The sequence below is a fragment of the Hyla sarda genome, unplaced genomic scaffold, assembly GCF_029499605.1.
Source record: "Hyla sarda isolate aHylSar1 unplaced genomic scaffold, aHylSar1.hap1 scaffold_465, whole genome shotgun sequence".
Classification (NCBI taxonomy): Eukaryota; Metazoa; Chordata; class Amphibia; order Anura; family Hylidae; genus Hyla; species Hyla sarda.
Genome location: NW_026610478.1, coordinates 1 through 15,645, shown reverse-complemented (window position 1 = coordinate 15,645; position 15,645 = coordinate 1). Strand labels below are relative to the sequence as shown.

The 15,645-nt window shown below is 46.0% G+C and overlaps 7 non-coding genes across 7 annotated transcripts; all 7 read left to right on the top strand.

Moving 5' to 3' along the window:
• Nucleotides 1–1,677: 1,677 nt before the first annotated feature.
• Nucleotides 1,678–1,868, top strand: LOC130335969 (U2 spliceosomal RNA). The gene has a single exon (XR_008877482.1). It is a non-coding gene; the product is annotated as a U2 spliceosomal RNA (small nuclear RNA).
• Nucleotides 1,869–3,958: 2,090 nt separating this feature from the next.
• Nucleotides 3,959–4,149, top strand: LOC130335957 (U2 spliceosomal RNA). Its single transcript, XR_008877471.1, has one exon. It is a non-coding gene; the product is annotated as a U2 spliceosomal RNA (small nuclear RNA).
• Nucleotides 4,150–6,239: 2,090 nt separating this feature from the next.
• LOC130335945 (U2 spliceosomal RNA) lies at nucleotides 6,240–6,430 on the top strand. Its single transcript, XR_008877460.1, has one exon. It is a non-coding gene; the product is annotated as a U2 spliceosomal RNA (small nuclear RNA).
• A 2,087-nt stretch (nucleotides 6,431–8,517) lies between these two features.
• LOC130336047 (U2 spliceosomal RNA) lies at nucleotides 8,518–8,708 on the top strand. The gene has a single exon (XR_008877547.1). It is a non-coding gene; the product is annotated as a U2 spliceosomal RNA (small nuclear RNA).
• A 2,095-nt stretch (nucleotides 8,709–10,803) lies between these two features.
• Nucleotides 10,804–10,994, top strand: LOC130336035 (U2 spliceosomal RNA). Its single transcript, XR_008877536.1, has one exon. It is a non-coding gene; the product is annotated as a U2 spliceosomal RNA (small nuclear RNA).
• Nucleotides 10,995–13,089: 2,095 nt separating this feature from the next.
• On the top strand, nucleotides 13,090–13,280 carry LOC130336023 (U2 spliceosomal RNA). The gene has a single exon (XR_008877525.1). It is a non-coding gene; the product is annotated as a U2 spliceosomal RNA (small nuclear RNA).
• A 2,085-nt stretch (nucleotides 13,281–15,365) lies between these two features.
• Nucleotides 15,366–15,556, top strand: LOC130336011 (U2 spliceosomal RNA). Its single transcript, XR_008877514.1, has one exon. It is a non-coding gene; the product is annotated as a U2 spliceosomal RNA (small nuclear RNA).
• Nucleotides 15,557–15,645: the final 89 nt, after the last annotated feature.

The following is a 15,645-nucleotide window of genomic DNA, read 5'->3' as shown; positions in this document are numbered from 1 at the left end:
GACATATGTCTTTTTTCGACCGTACTAACTATGTAACTATGTAACATAACATGGGGGGGGGGGGGGTCTCCTGGCTGTTCACACAGGTGTGTCATTGCTGTACATTGACCATGCATTGCTTCTGTGGTATTGCAAAGGCAAAGACAAATGCTTCCAGCCATCCATTGCACTAATGGATTGGTCATCAGCTGGCTGTCTATGTCCCGCATCAATATAGACCAAAGTACAGAGGGTTAGGCTATGCTATTGTGCACCTACCTGATGCATCAGAAGGTGCGAGGCCCTTGCTAAATTCTGTGCACAGACTTTGAGATCTATGCTTTAGACTGTATCTAAACCTGCTCCAACATGGACTGACATTCTGGCCTACTTTCAGCCGATGCGACTTGTCTGTCGCTGAACAGTCGCTTTTTATGTATTCAGCACCTATGTATAATGTTGTAAAAATGCTCTAGAAGCTAAAGTCGCAGAAATGTCACACATATTTGGCCTGCAACTTTCTGTGCGACAAATTCAGACAGGAAAAATCAGTATAAATCCTTAGAAAATTATCCCCCAGTGTCTCCATCTGCTGGCGGTATTGAATAAGCATTGCTGCACTGATGGGGTATGCATTAGACGAAAAAAAAGAAGAAAAAGAAGAATAATACGCCCAGAAAAGAGGCGAAAAGGAGAAAAACGTAAAAAAACGTGAAAAAAAAGTAAGAGGAAGAGAAGGGAAAAAAGGTGGAAATGGGTTTAAAAGTGATTTCGGCGGAGAAATATATATATATATATATATATATATATATATATATATATATATGCGCACACACACACATAGATATAAACGTATTCTCCGTTGAGATATTGCAGCCGCTGCTGTGTCCAGGCCCAGGAGCCTTAGCACTGTGCTGTGATGTCACTCAATACCACTGACATCACTAGGTGTAAACAACATCTCTCCTTTGCTGTGTATGTGACTATGGAGCTGTTTGGTGATGTCGTCTATTACGGCCTTCATAGAAGCAACAGGAGATTGTTGCATCCATCTTGAACCCTCAGAACTACAGTGCTATGATGTCACTCACTTCCACAGGCCTTGCAGAGTGTAAACAACAACAACCCAGCTTTGTTGTGTATGTAACCATAGGGATTTGTGATGTCACCTAGAACCTTCACAGCAGCGACAGCTTTATGAGGAGCATCAGCACTGCTCTGCCTGAGCAGAACCATCACCGCCATAGGTTGTCAAATAACCCGGATTTAACCCACACAGGTAAGTCCAATGGGGTGCAGGCATGTCCTCTATGCTTACAGCTTCCCGTGGGTGTTGGTTTGATACCGTTTGGGGACAGCCAAGGAGGCATCTGCAGGCAACAAAGGTAGGTGTGTGCTTGTGTGTGTGTTTCCTATGCAGATCCTAAGCCCAGTGTCACATGCAAGTAGGAGGAGTAAGAAGGGTTCCTGGCAAATCCGGGTTATGGATTGCATTTAAAAAGGCCCCGTGGGAGTGCAATGGGCCCCTGTCTTGCTGCTTAGCAATAATGGTATGGGTTTAGGTTCTGCTGTGTGTACTGGTGGTTGACTGCCCCCCAGCCCAGAGTGTGCATGGAAAATTGTCTGGCAGCCTCCCTGACAGCAAGCAGTGATAGTGCCCATGAAGGGGACCTTGTTGGGCCCGCCCCTTTCACGGTTATCGCTTCTCGGCCTTTTGGCTAAGATCAAGTGTAGTATCTGTTCTTATCAGTTTAATATCTGATACGTCCCCTATCTGGGGACCATATATTAAATGGATTTTTGAGAACGGGGGCCGATTTCGAAGCTTGCTTCCGTCGCCCTATGCATTGACCCGATATGGCAGTATCTTCGGGTACAGTGCACCACCCCCCTTACAGGGTTAAAAAGAAAGATTCCTACTTTCATTGCTACCTGCTTGCTGGCTAGCCAGCTAGCCAGCCCTGTGGGCCTTGCTGCTGCTGCAGCCAAAAAACAAAAGGTGGTGCTGCTGCTGCTTCTGCTGCTTCTGCTTCTGCTTGTGTCTGGCCCCTGTTGGAGCGTCCAGGCACAGGACTTCTGCTGCTGCTGACTAAATGGCCTCCTTAATTGGATCATTTGAGTAGCCAGCACACCTGTGCAGGTAGGGCATGACATGATAGGCAGCTGCCTTGATAGCGGGTGGGTGCTGAATGTTCCTAATTGACAAAATAAGATTAATGCTTATGAAGAAATATAAAATCTCATCCCTTCCCCAATATCGCGCCACACCCCTACCCCTTAATTCCCTGGTTGAACTTGATGGACATATGTCTTTTTTCGACCGTACTAACTATGTAACTATGTAACATAACATGGGGGGGGGGGGGTCTCCTGGCTGTTCACACAGGTGTGTCATTGCTGTACATTGACCATGCATTGCTTCTGTGGTATTGCAAAGGCAAAGACAAATGCTTCCAGCCATCCATTGCACTAATGGATTGGTCATCAGCTGGCTGTCTATGTCCCGCATCAATATAGACCAAAGTACAGAGGGTTAGGCTATGCTATTGTGCACCTACCTGATGCATCAGAAGGTGCGAGGCCCTTGCTAAATTCTGTGCACAGACTTTGAGATCTATGCTTTAGACTGTATCTAAACCTGCTCCAACATGGACTGACATTCTGGCCTACTTTCAGCCGATGCGACTTGTCTGTCGCTGAACAGTCGCTTTTTATGTATTCAGCACCTATGTATAATGTTGTAAAAATGCTCTAGAAGCTAAAGTCGCAGAAATGTCACACATATTTGGCCTGCAACTTTCTGTGCGACAAATTCAGACAGGAAAAATCAGTATAAATCCTTAGAAAATTATCCCCCAGTGTCTCCATCTGCTGGCGGTATTGAATAAGCATTGCTGCACTGATGGGGTATGCATTAGACGAAAAAAAAGAAGAAAAAGAAGAATAATACGCCCAGAAAAGAGGCGAAAAGGAGAAAAACGTAAAAAAACGTGAAAAAAAAGTAAGAGGAAGAGAAGGGAAAAAAAAGGTGGAAATGGGTTTAAAAGTGATTTCGGCGGAGAAATATATATATATATATATATATATATATATATATATATATATACGCGCACACACACACATATATATAAACGTATTCTCCGTTGAGATATTGCAGCCGCTGCTGTGTCCAGGCCCAGGAGCCTTAGCACTGTGCTGTGATGTCACTCAATACCACTGACATCACTAGGTGTAAACAACATCTCTCCTTTGCTGTGTATGTGACTATGGAGCTGTTTGGTGATGTCGTCTATTATGGCCTTCATAGAAGCAACAGGAGATTGTTGCATCCATCTTGAACCCTCAGAACTACAGTGCTATGATGTCACTCACTTCCACAGGCCTTGCAGAGTGTAAACAACAACAACCCAGCTTTGTTGTGTATGTAACCATAGGGATTTGTGATGTCACCTAGAACCTTCACAGCAGCGACAGCTTTATGAGGAGCATCAGCACTGCTCTGCCTGAGCAGAACCATCACCGCCATAGGTTGTCAAATAACCCGGATTTAACCCACACAGGTAAGTCCAATGGGGTGCAGGCATGTCCTCTATGCTTACAGCTTCCCGTGGGTGTTGGTTTGATACCGTTTGGGGACAGCCAAGGAGGCATCTGCAGGCAACAAAGGTAGGTGTGTGCTTGTGTGTGTGTTTCCTATGCAGATCCTAAGCCCAGTGTCACATGCAAGTAGGAGGAGTAAGAAGGGTTCCTGGCAAATCCGGGTTATGGATTGCATTTAAAAAGGCCCCGTGGGAGTGCAATGGGCCCCTGTCTTGCTGCTTAGCAATAATGGTATGGGTTTAGGTTCTGCTGTGTGTACTGGTGGTTGACTGCCCCCCAGCCCAGAGTGTGCATGGAAAATTGTCTGGCAGCCTCCCTGACAGCAAGCAGTGATAGTGCCCATGAAGGGGACCTTGTTGGGCCCGCCCCTTTCACGGTTATCGCTTCTCGGCCTTTTGGCTAAGATCAAGTGTAGTATCTGTTCTTATCAGTTTAATATCTGATACGTCCCCTATCTGGGGACCATATATTAAATGGATTTTTGAGAACGGGGGCCGATTTCGAAGCTTGCTTCCGTCGCCCTATGCATTGACCCGATATGGCAGTATCTTCGGGTACAGTGCACCACCCCCTTACAGGGTTAAAAAGAAAGATTCCTACTTTCATTGCTACCTGCTTGCTGGCTAGCCAGCTAGCCAGCCCTGTGGGCCTTGCTGCTGCTGCAGCCAAAAAACAAAAGGTGGTGCTGCTGCTGCTTCTGCTGCTTCTGCTTCTGCTTGTGTCTGGCCCCTGTTGGAGCGTCCAGGCACAGGACTTCTGCTGCTGCTGACTAAATGGCCTCCTTAATTGGATCATTTGAGTAGCCAGCACACCTGTGCAGGTAGGGCATGACATGATAGGCAGCTGCCTTGATAGCGGGTGGGTGCTGAATGTTCCTAATTGACAAAATAAGATTAATGCTTATGAAGAAATATAAAATCTCATCCCTTCCCCAATATCGCGCCACACACCCCTACCCCTTAATTCCCTGGTTGAACTTGATGGACATATGTCTTTTTCGACCGTACTAACTATGTAACTATGTAACATAACATGGGGGGGGGGGGGGGTCTCCTGGCTGTTCACACAGGTGTGTCATTGCTGTACATTGACCATGCATTGCTTCTGTGGTATTGCAAAGGCAAAGACAAATGCTTCCAGCCATCCATTGCACTAATGGATTGGTCATCAGCTGGCTGTCTATGTCCCGCATCAATATAGACCAAAGTACAGAGGGTTAGGCTATGCTATTGTGCACCTACCTGATGCATCAGAAGGTGCGAGGCCCTTGCTAAATTCTGTGCACAGACTTTGAGATCTATGCTTTAGACTGTATCTAAACCTGCTCCAACATGGACTGACATTCTGGCCTACTTTCAGCCGATGCGACTTGTCTGTCGCTGAACAGTCGCTTTTTATGTATTCAGCACCTATGTATAATGTTGTAAAAATGCTCTAGAAGCTAAAGTCGCAGAAATGTCACACATATTTGGCCTGCAACTTTCTGTGCGACAAATTCAGACAGGAAAAATCAGTATAAATCCTTAGAAAATTATCCCCCAGTGTCTCCATCTGCTGGCGGTATTGAATAAGCATTGCTGCACTGATGGGGTATGCATTAGACGAAAAAAAAGAAGAAAAAGAAGAATAATACGCCCAGAAAAGAGGCGAAAAGGAGAAAAACGTAAAAAAACGTGAAAAAAAAGTAAGAGGAAGAGAAGGGAAAAAAGGTGGAAATGGGTTTAAAAGTGATTTCGGCGGAGAAATATATATATATATATATATATATATATATATATATATATATATGCGCACACACACACATAGATATAAACGTATTCTCCGTTGAGATATTGCAGCCGCTGCTGTGTCCAGGCCCAGGAGCCTTAGCACTGTGCTGTGATGTCACTCAATACCACTGACATCACTAGGTGTAAACAACATCTCTCCTTTGCTGTGTATGTGACTATGGAGCTGTTTGGTGATGTCGTCTATTACGGCCTTCATAGAAGCAACAGGAGATTGTTGCATCCATCTTGAACCCTCAGAACTACAGTGCTATGATGTCACTCACTTCCACAGGCCTTGCAGAGTGTAAACAACAACAACCCAGCTTTGTTGTGTATGTAACCATAGGGATTTGTGATGTCACCTAGAACCTTCACAGCAGCGACAGCTTTATGAGGAGCATCAGCACTGCTCTGCCTGAGCAGAACCATCACCGCCATAGGTTGTCAAATAACCCGGATTTAACCCACACAGGTAAGTCCAATGGGGTGCAGGCATGTCCTCTATGCTTACAGCTTCCCGTGGGTGTTGGTTTGATACCGTTTGGGGACAGCCAAGGAGGCATCTGCAGGCAACAAAGGTAGGTGTGTGCTTGTGTGTGTGTTTCCTATGCAGATCCTAAGCCCAGTGTCACATGCAAGTAGGAGGAGTAAGAAGGGTTCCTGGCAAATCCGGGTTATGGATTGCATTTAAAAAGGCCCCGTGGGAGTGCAATGGGCCCCTGTCTTGCTGCTTAGCAATAATGGTATGGGTTTAGGTTCTGCTGTGTGTACTGGTGGTTGACTGCCCCCCAGCCCAGAGTGTGCATGGAAAATTGTCTGGCAGCCTCCCTGACAGCAAGCAGTGATAGTGCCCATGAAGGGGACCTTGTTGGGCCCGCCCCTTTCACGGTTATCGCTTCTCGGCCTTTTGGCTAAGATCAAGTGTAGTATCTGTTCTTATCAGTTTAATATCTGATACGTCCCCTATCTGGGGACCATATATTAAATGGATTTTTGAGAACGGGGGCCGATTTCGAAGCTTGCTTCCGTCGCCCTATGCATTGACCCGATATGGCAGTATCTTCGGGTACAGTGCACCACCCCCCTTACAGGGTTAAAAAGAAAGATTCCTACTTTCATTGCTACCTGCTTGCTGGCTAGCCAGCTAGCCAGCCCTGTGGGCCTTGCTGCTGCTGCAGCCAAAAAACAAAAGGTGGTGCTGCTGCTGCTTCTGCTGCTTCTGCTTCTGCTTGTGTCTGGCCCCTGTTGGAGCGTCCAGGCACAGGACTTCTGCTGCTGCTGACTAAATGGCCTCCTTAATTGGATCATTTGAGTAGCCAGCACACCTGTGCAGGTAGGGCATGACATGATAGGCAGCTGCCTTGATAGCGGGTGGGTGCTGAATGTTCCTAATTGACAAAATAAGATTAATGCTTATGAAGAAATATAAAATCTCATCCCTTCCCCAATATCGCGCCACACCCCTACCCCTTAATTCCCTGGTTGAACTTGATGGACATATGTCTTTTTTCGACCGTACTAACTATGTAACTATGTAACATAACATGGGGGGGGGGGTCTCCTGGCTGTTCACACAGGTGTGTCATTGCTGTACATTGACCATGCATTGCTTCTGTGGTATTGCAAAGGCAAAGACAAATGCTTCCAGCCATCCATTGCACTAATGGATTGGTCATCAGCTGGCTGTCTATGTCCCGCATCAATATAGACCAAAGTACAGAGGGTTAGGCTATGCTATTGTGCACCTACCTGATGCATCAGAAGGTGCGAGGCCCTTGCTAAATTCTGTGCACAGACTTTGAGATCTATGCTTTAGACTGTATCTAAACCTGCTCCAACATGGACTGACATTCTGGCCTACTTTCAGCCGATGCGACTTGTCTGTCGCTGAACAGTCGCTTTTTATGTATTCAGCACCTATGTATAATGTTGTAAAAATGCTCTAGAAGCTAAAGTCGCAGAAATGTCACACATATTTGGCCTGCAACTTTCTGTGCGACAAATTCAGACAGGAAAAATCAGTATAAATCCTTAGAAAATTATCCCCCAGTGTCTCCATCTGCTGGCGGTATTGAATAAGCATTGCTGCACTGATGGGGTATGCATTAGACGAAAAAAAAGAAGAAAAAGAAGAATAATACGCCCAGAAAAGAGGCGAAAAGGAGAAAAACGTAAAAAAACGTGAAAAAAAAGTAAGAGGAAGAGAAGGGAAAAAAAGGTGGAAATGGGTTTAAAAGTGATTTCGGCGGAGAAATATATATATATATATATATATATATATATATATATATATATATGCGCACACACACACATAGATATAAACGTATTCTCCGTTGAGATATTGCAGCCGCTGCTGTGTCCAGGCCCAGGAGCCTTAGCACTGTGCTGTGATGTCACTCAATACCACTGACATCACTAGGTGTAAACAACATCTCTCCTTTGCTGTGTATGTGACTATGGAGCTGTTTGGTGATGTCGTCTATTACGGCCTTCATAGAAGCAACAGGAGATTGTTGCATCCATCTTGAACCCTCAGAACTACAGTGCTATGATGTCACTCACTTCCACAGGCCTTGCAGAGTGTAAACAACAACAACCCAGCTTTGTTGTGTATGTAACCATAGGGATTTGTGATGTCACCTAGAACCTTCACAGCAGCGACAGCTTTATGAGGAGCATCAGCACTGCTCTGCCTGAGCAGAACCATCACCGCCATAGGTTGTCAAATAACCCGGATTTAACCCACACAGGTAAGTCCAATGGGGTGCAGGCATGTCCTCTATGCTTACAGCTTCCCGTGGGTGTTGGTTTGATACCGTTTGGGGACAGCCAAGGAGGCATCTGCAGGCAACAAAGGTAGGTGTGTGCTTGTGTGTGTGTTTCCTATGCAGATCCTAAGCCCAGTGTCACATGCAAGTAGGAGGAGTAAGAAGGGTTCCTGGCAAATCCGGGTTATGGATTGCATTTAAAAAGGCCCCGTGGGAGTGCAATGGGCCCCTGTCTTGCTGCTTAGCAATAATGGTATGGGTTTAGGTTCTGCTGTGTGTACTGGTGGTTGACTGCCCCCCAGCCCAGAGTGTGCATGGAAAATTGTCTGGCAGCCTCCCTGACAGCAAGCAGTGATAGTGCCCATGAAGGGGACCTTGTTGGGCCCGCCCCTTTCACGGTTATCGCTTCTCGGCCTTTTGGCTAAGATCAAGTGTAGTATCTGTTCTTATCAGTTTAATATCTGATACGTCCCCTATCTGGGGACCATATATTAAATGGATTTTTGAGAACGGGGGCCGATTTCGAAGCTTGCTTCCGTCGCCCTATGCATTGACCCGATATGGCAGTATCTTCGGGTACAGTGCACCACCCCCTTACAGGGTTGAAAAGAAAGATTCCTACTTTCATTGCTACCTGCTTGCTGGCTAGCCAGCTAGCCAGCTAGCCAGCCCTGTGGGCCTTGCTGCTGCTGCTGCAGCCAAAAAACAAAAGGTGGTGCTGCTGCTGCTTCTGCTGCTTCTGCTTCTGCTTGTGTCTGGCCCCTGTTGGAGCGTCCAGGCACAGGACTTCTGCTGCTGCTGACTAAATGGCCTCCTTAATTGGATCATTTGAGTAGCCAGCACACCTGTGCAGGTAGGGCATGACATGATAGGCAGCTGCCTTGATAGCGGGTGGGTGCTGAATGTTCCTAATTGACAAAATAAGATTAATGCTTATGAAGAAATATAAAATCTCATCCCTTCCCCAATATCGCGCCACACCCCTACCCCTTAATTCCCTGGTTGAACTTGATGGACATATGTCTTTTTTCGACCGTACTAACTATGTAACTATGTAACATAACATGGGGGGGGGGGTCTCCTGGCTGTTCACACAGGTGTGTCATTGCTGTACATTGACCATGCATTGCTTCTGTGGTATTGCAAAGGCAAAGACAAATGCTTCCAGCCATCCATTGCACTAATGGATTGGTCATCAGCTGGCTGTCTATGTCCCGCATCAATATAGACCAAAGTACAGAGGGTTAGGCTATGCTATTGTGCACCTACCTGATGCATCAGAAGGTGCGAGGCCCTTGCTAAATTCTGTGCACAGACTTTGAGATCTATGCTTTAGACTGTATCTAAACCTGCTCCAACATGGACTGACATTCTGGCCTACTTTCAGCCGATGCGACTTGTCTGTCGCTGAACAGTCGCTTTTTATGTATTCAGCACCTATGTATAATGTTGTAAAAATGCTCTAGAAGCTAAAGTCGCAGAAATGTCACACATATTTGGCCTGCAACTTTCTGTGCGACAAATTCAGACAGGAAAAATCAGTATAAATCCTTAGAAAATTATCCCCCAGTGTCTCCATCTGCTGGCGGTATTGAATAAGCATTGCTGCACTGATGGGGTATGCATTAGACGAAAAAAAAGAAGAAAAAGAAGAATAATACGCCCAGAAAAGAGGCGAAAAGGAGAAAAACGTAAAAAAACGTGAAAAAAAAGTAAGAGGAAGAGAAGGGAAAAAAAGGTGGAAATGGGTTTAAAAGTGATTTCGGCGGAGAAATATATATATATATATATATATATATATATATATATATATATGCGCACACACACACATAGATATAAACGTATTCTCCGTTGAGATATTGCAGCCGCTGCTGTGTCCAGGCCCAGGAGCCTTAGCACTGTGCTGTGATGTCACTCAATACCACTGACATCACTAGGTGTAAACAACATCTCTCCTTTGCTGTGTATGTGACTATGGAGCTGTTTGGTGATGTCGTCTATTACGGCCTTCATAGAAGCAACAGGAGATTGTTGCATCCATCTTGAACCCTCAGAACTACAGTGCTATGATGTCACTCACTTCCACAGGCCTTGCAGAGTGTAAACAACAACAACCCAGCTTTGTTGTGTATGTAACCATAGGGATTTGTGATGTCACCTAGAACCTTCACAGCAGCGACAGCTTTATGAGGAGCATCAGCACTGCTCTGCCTGAGCAGAACCATCACCGCCATAGGTTGTCAAATAACCCGGATTTAACCCACACAGGTAAGTCCAATGGGGTGCAGGCATGTCCTCTATGCTTACAGCTTCCCGTGGGTGTTGGTTTGATACCGTTTGGGGACAGCCAAGGAGGCATCTGCAGGCAACAAAGGTAGGTGTGTGCTTGTGTGTGTGTTTCCTATGCAGATCCTAAGCCCAGTGTCACATGCAAGTAGGAGGAGTAAGAAGGGTTCCTGGCAAATCCGGGTTATGGATTGCATTTAAAAAGGCCCCGTGGGAGTGCAATGGGCCCCTGTCTTGCTGCTTAGCAATAATGGTATGGGTTTAGGTTCTGCTGTGTGTACTGGTGGTTGACTGCCCCCCAGCCCAGAGTGTGCATGGAAAATTGTCTGGCAGCCTCCCTGACAGCAAGCAGTGATAGTGCCCATGAAGGGGACCTTGTTGGGCCCGCCCCTTTCACGGTTATCGCTTCTCGGCCTTTTGGCTAAGATCAAGTGTAGTATCTGTTCTTATCAGTTTAATATCTGATACGTCCCCTATCTGGGGACCATATATTAAATGGATTTTTGAGAACGGGGGCCGATTTCGAAGCTTGCTTCCGTCGCCCTATGCATTGACCCGATATGGCAGTATCTTCGGGTACAGTGCACCACCCCCTTACAGGGTTAAAAAGAAAGATTCCTACTTTCATTGCTACCTGCTTGCTGGCTAGCCAGCTAGCCAGCCCTGTGGGCCTTGCTGCTGCTGCTGCAGCCAAAAAACAAAAGGTGGTGCTGCTGCTGCTTCTGCTGCTTCTGCTTCTGCTTGTGTCTGGCCCCTGTTGGAGCGTCCAGGCACAGGACTTCTGCTGCTGCTGACTAAATGGCCTCCTTAATTGGATCATTTGAGTAGCCAGCACACCTGTGCAGGTAGGGCATGACATGATAGGCAGCTGCCTTGATAGCGGGTGGGTGCTGAATGTTCCTAATTGACAAAATAAGATTAATGCTTATGAAGAAATATAAAATCTCATCCCTTCCCCAATATCGCGCCACACCCCTACCCCTTAATTCCCTGGTTGAACTTGATGGACATATGTCTTTTTTCGACCGTACTAACTATGTAACTATGTAACATAACATGGGGGGGGGGGTCTCCTGGCTGTTCACACAGGTGTGTCATTGCTGTACATTGACCATGCATTGCTTCTGTGGTATTGCAAAGGCAAAGACAAATGCTTCCAGCCATCCATTGCACTAATGGATTGGTCATCAGCTGGCTGTCTATGTCCCGCATCAATATAGACCAAAGTACAGAGGGTTAGGCTATGCTATTGTGCACCTACCTGATGCATCAGAAGGTGCGAGGCCCTTGCTAAATTCTGTGCACAGACTTTGAGATCTATGCTTTAGACTGTATCTAAACCTGCTCCAACATGGACTGACATTCTGGCCTACTTTCAGCCGATGCGACTTGTCTGTCGCTGAACAGTCGCTTTTTATGTATTCAGCACCTATGTATAATGTTGTAAAAATGCTCTAGAAGCTAAAGTCGCAGAAATGTCACACATATTTGGCCTGCAACTTTCTGTGCGACAAATTCAGACAGGAAAAATCAGTATAAATCCTTAGAAAATTATCCCCCAGTGTCTCCATCTGCTGGCGGTATTGAATAAGCATTGCTGCACTGATGGGGTATGCATTAGACGAAAAAAAAGAAGAAAAAGAAGAATAATACGCCCAGAAAAGAGGCGAAAAGGAGAAAAACGTAAAAAAACGTGAAAAAAAAGTAAGAGGAAGAGAAGGGAAAAAAAGGTGGAAATGGGTTTAAAAGTGATTTCGGCGGAGAAATATATATATATATATATATATATATATATATATATATATATATATATATGCGCACACACACACATAGATATAAACGTATTCTCCGTTGAGATATTGCAGCCGCTGCTGTGTCCAGGCCCAGGAGCCTTAGCACTGTGCTGTGATGTCACTCAATACCACTGACATCACTAGGTGTAAACAACATCTCTCCTTTGCTGTGTATGTGACTATGGAGCTGTTTGGTGATGTCGTCTATTACGGCCTTCATAGAAGCAACAGGAGATTGTTGCATCCATCTTGAACCCTCAGAACTACAGTGCTATGATGTCACTCACTTCCACAGGCCTTGCAGAGTGTAAACAACAACAACCCAGCTTTGTTGTGTATGTAACCATAGGGATTTGTGATGTCACCTAGAACCTTCACAGCAGCGACAGCTTTATGAGGAGCATCAGCACTGCTCTGCCTGAGCAGAACCATCACCGCCATAGGTTGTCAAATAACCCGGATTTAACCCACACAGGTAAGTCCAATGGGGTGCAGGCATGTCCTCTATGCTTACAGCTTCCCGTGGGTGTTGGTTTGATACCGTTTGGGGACAGCCAAGGAGGCATCTGCAGGCAACAAAGGTAGGTGTGTGCTTGTGTGTGTGTTTCCTATGCAGATCCTAAGCCCAGTGTCACATGCAAGTAGGAGGAGTAAGAAGGGTTCCTGGCAAATCCGGGTTATGGATTGCATTTAAAAAGGCCCCGTGGGAGTGCAATGGGCCCCTGTCTTGCTGCTTAGCAATAATGGTATGGGTTTAGGTTCTGCTGTGTGTACTGGTGGTTGACTGCCCCCCAGCCCAGAGTGTGCATGGAAAATTGTCTGGCAGCCTCCCTGACAGCAAGCAGTGATAGTGCCCATGAAGGGGACCTTGTTGGGCCCGCCCCTTTCACGGTTATCGCTTCTCGGCCTTTTGGCTAAGATCAAGTGTAGTATCTGTTCTTATCAGTTTAATATCTGATACGTCCCCTATCTGGGGACCATATATTAAATGGATTTTTGAGAACGGGGGCCGATTTCGAAGCTTGCTTCCGTCGCCCTATGCATTGACCCGATATGGCAGTATCTTCGGGTACAGTGCACCACCCCCTTACAGGGTTAAAAAGAAAGATTCCTACTTTCATTGCTACCTGCTTGCTAGCTAGCCAGCCCTGTGGGCCTTGCTGCTGCTGCAGCCAAAAAACAAAAGGTGGTGCTGCTGCTGCTTCTGCTGCTTCTGCTTCTGCTTGTGTCTGGCCCCTGTTGGAGCGTCCAGGCACAGGACTTCTGCTGCTGCTGACTAAATGGCCTCCTTAATTGGATCATTTGAGTAGCCAGCACACCTGTGCAGGTAGGGCATGACATGATAGGCAGCTGCCTTGATAGCGGGTGGGTGCTGAATGTTCCTAATTGACAAAATAAGATTAATGCTTATGAAGAAATATAAAATCTCATCCCTTCCCCAATATCGCGCCACACCCCTACCCCTTAATTCCCTGGTTGAACTTGATGGACATATGTCTTTTTTCGACCGTACTAACTATGTAACTATGTAACATAACATGGGGGGGGGGGGTCTCCTGGCTGTTCACACAGGTGTGTCATTGCTGTACATTGACCATGCATTGCTTCTGTGGTATTGCAAAGGCAAAGACAAATGCTTCCAGCCATCCATTGCACTAATGGATTGGTCATCAGCTGGCTGTCTATGTCCCGCATCAATATAGACCAAAGTACAGAGGGTTAGGCTATGCTATTGTGCACCTACCTGATGCATCAGAAGGTGCGAGGCCCTTGCTAAATTCTGTGCACAGACTTTGAGATCTATGCTTTAGACTGTATCTAAACCTGCTCCAACATGGACTGACATTCTGGCCTACTTTCAGCCGATGCGACTTGTCTGTCGCTGAACAGTCGCTTTTTATGTATTCAGCACCTATGTATAATGTTGTAAAAATGCTCTAGAAGCTAAAGTCGCAGAAATGTCACACATATTTGGCCTGCAACTTTCTGTGCGACAAATTCAGACAGGAAAAATCAGTATAAATCCTTAGAAAATTATCCCCCAGTGTCTCCATCTGCTGGCGGTATTGAATAAGCATTGCTGCACTGATGGGGTATGCATTAGACGAAAAAAAAGAAGAAAAAGAAGAATAATACGCCCAGAAAAGAGGCGAAAAGGAGAAAAACGTAAAAAAACGTGAAAAAAAAGTAAGAGGAAGAGAAGGGAAAAAAAGGTGGAAATGGGTTTAAAAGTGATTTCGGCGGAGAAATATATATATATATATATATATATATATATATATATATATATATATATATGCGCACACACACACATAGATATAAACGTATTCTCCGTTGAGATATTGCAGCCGCTGCTGTGTCCAGGCCCAGGAGCCTTAGCACTGTGCTGTGATGTCACTCAATACCACTGACATCACTAGGTGTAAACAACATCTCTCCTTTGCTGTGTATGTGACTATGGAGCTGTTTGGTGATGTCGTCTATTACGGCCTTCATAGAAGCAACAGGAGATTGTTGCATCCATCTTGAACCCTCAGAACTACAGTGCTATGATGTCACTCACTTCCACAGGCCTTGCAGAGTGTAAACAACAACAACCCAGCTTTGTTGTGTATGTAACCATAGGGATTTGTGATGTCACCTAGAACCTTCACAGCAGCGACAGCTTTATGAGGAGCATCAGCACTGCTCTGCCTGAGCAGAACCATCACCGCCATAGGTTGTCAAATAACCCGGATTTAACCCACACAGGTAAGTCCAATGGGGTGCAGGCATGTCCTCTATGCTTACAGCTTCCCGTGGGTGTTGGTTTGATACCGTTTGGGGACAGCCAAGGAGGCATCTGCAGGCAACAAAGGTAGGTGTGTGCTTGTGTGTGTGTTTCCTATGCAGATCCTAAGCCCAGTGTCACATGCAAGTAGGAGGAGTAAGAAGGGTTCCTGGCAAATCCGGGTTATGGATTGCATTTAAAAAGGCCCCGTGGGAGTGCAATGGGCCCCTGTCTTGCTGCTTAGCAATAATGGTATGGGTTTAGGTTCTGCTGTGTGTACTGGTGGTTGACTGCCCCCCAGCCCAGAGTGTGCATGGAAAATTGTCTGGCAGCCTCCCTGACAGCAAGCAGTGATAGTGCCCATGAAGGGGACCTTGTTGGGCCCGCCCCTTTCACGGTTATCGCTTCTCGGCCTTTTGGCTAAGATCAAGTGTAGTATCTGTTCTTATCAGTTTAATATCTGATACGTCCCCTATCTGGGGACCATATATTAAATGGATTTTTGAGAACGGGGGCCGATTTCGAAGCTTGCTTCCGTCGCCCTATGCATTGACCCGATATGGCAGTATCTTCGGGTACAGTGCACCACCCCCTTACAGGGTTAAAAAGAAAGATTCCTACTTTCATTGCTACGTGCTTGCTGGCTAGCCAGCCCTGTGGGCCTTGCTGCTGCTGCAGCC